This window comes from Aptenodytes forsteri, unplaced genomic scaffold (assembly GCF_000699145.1).
Source record: "Aptenodytes forsteri isolate BGI_AS27 unplaced genomic scaffold, ASM69914v1 Scaffold113, whole genome shotgun sequence".
NCBI classification, from domain to species: domain Eukaryota; kingdom Metazoa; phylum Chordata; class Aves; order Sphenisciformes; family Spheniscidae; genus Aptenodytes; species Aptenodytes forsteri.
In genome coordinates this window covers 256,122-257,489 of record NW_008795032.1, presented here as the reverse complement: position 1 = coordinate 257,489, position 1,368 = coordinate 256,122, and positions in this window count along the sequence as shown.

Below are 1,368 nucleotides of genomic sequence, written 5' to 3'. Positions count from 1 at the left end.
CCCCCCCCCCCCCCCCCCCCCCCCATATCTATTTCCTCTTGCAGCCCGTGTCCCTCCTCCAATGTTCTGCACTGGCACTACGTACTGATAAAACACGGCTTGAAATGGACTGACATAGTCTCAAGCTTTTTATTCAAAAGTCTTAAATTCACTTGCTGTTGCAAAAGTGCTGGAAATTTGGGGTGTCTGCAGAAGGCTTGGGAGGTAGTCAGGGCAGGAGGAGGACGTGAGGTCCAGAGAGGGTGCTGGATGTGAAGGAAGAGCCTGGTACTGCTCAGCACCGGCACAGATGAGTCTGGTTTCTCTTCGCACTGGAAAGGGGGCATTATCTGGGAAGCTGAGCTGCATTCCTCCATGGGTGCTTTGGAGCTGCTGGCTTCACTGCATGTGCAAGCGATTTGTCTGCTGCTTTTCCCCCAGCAATGCCAGGGCTTCACTCAGGCAGCTGCAGCGTGCTGGCAGGGCGGGGGGGGGACCCTCTCCCTGTGTCAGGGTCCAAACTCTGCCGGGTGGCCCAGCAGGACTGAGTCTGGCCTGGCACTTGCTGTAGCCACTGTGTCCCTGCGCACCAGCAGCCAGAGGTGGGGAAGAGTGAGACGAGGGGTTACCTGTAGGATTACGGAGGATGAAGCCAGGGATAAAGTGATACCAATTACAGAGAGGGCAGAGAAAAGAGCCCCGGGCAATTACAGCACCTACCGAAGTGTGACAGGGGTTAAGTCCCACTCCTTCAGGGCAGCACAGTGCTCCCAGGAGATTAAGTGAGAGGGGCAGGCAGCCCCAGGGACGGGGGACGAGCAGCGGGAACCAGCACAGCATTTCAAACAGGGCGACGGCTTTTGTGCTGATCTGATTTTAACTAGATACATGACCGAACTGACACACATCTTTCCTCTTTTTTCAGCTGGTGGCTGCAGGCTGCACGTGTTACCTCGGTCAGGGTGGGAGAGGAGGAACAGGTATTTCCGATCCCGGTGGTACCGATGAGGCACTGCAAGGCAGCCTTGGGAAAGGCGGGGAAAAGGAAATCAGGGAGTTCCTGCCCTGTTGCAGTGTCGTTATAAATGCTTGGAAACTGAGGGGACACCGGATTAATTGCTGAGTACTGAGGCTTGGCCAGATGGGGCATGTGTGGGAGATCTGAGCCCATAACCTTGATTTCAAGCCTGCGAAGAGCAAAGGAATAGCTGCTCAGGGACTCGGTGGAGGCTGGAAGTGGGAGCACGATTCAGGGCAGCCAGTGGGATTTTTATGGAAAACAACTCGTGAAAGGGACCCGAGCTCACCGGTCACTGAGCAGCAGCGCCGGTGCTAAAGGCAACTGCACAGCTGTAATCCAGGCAGGGCTTTGAGAACACCGATTCCATC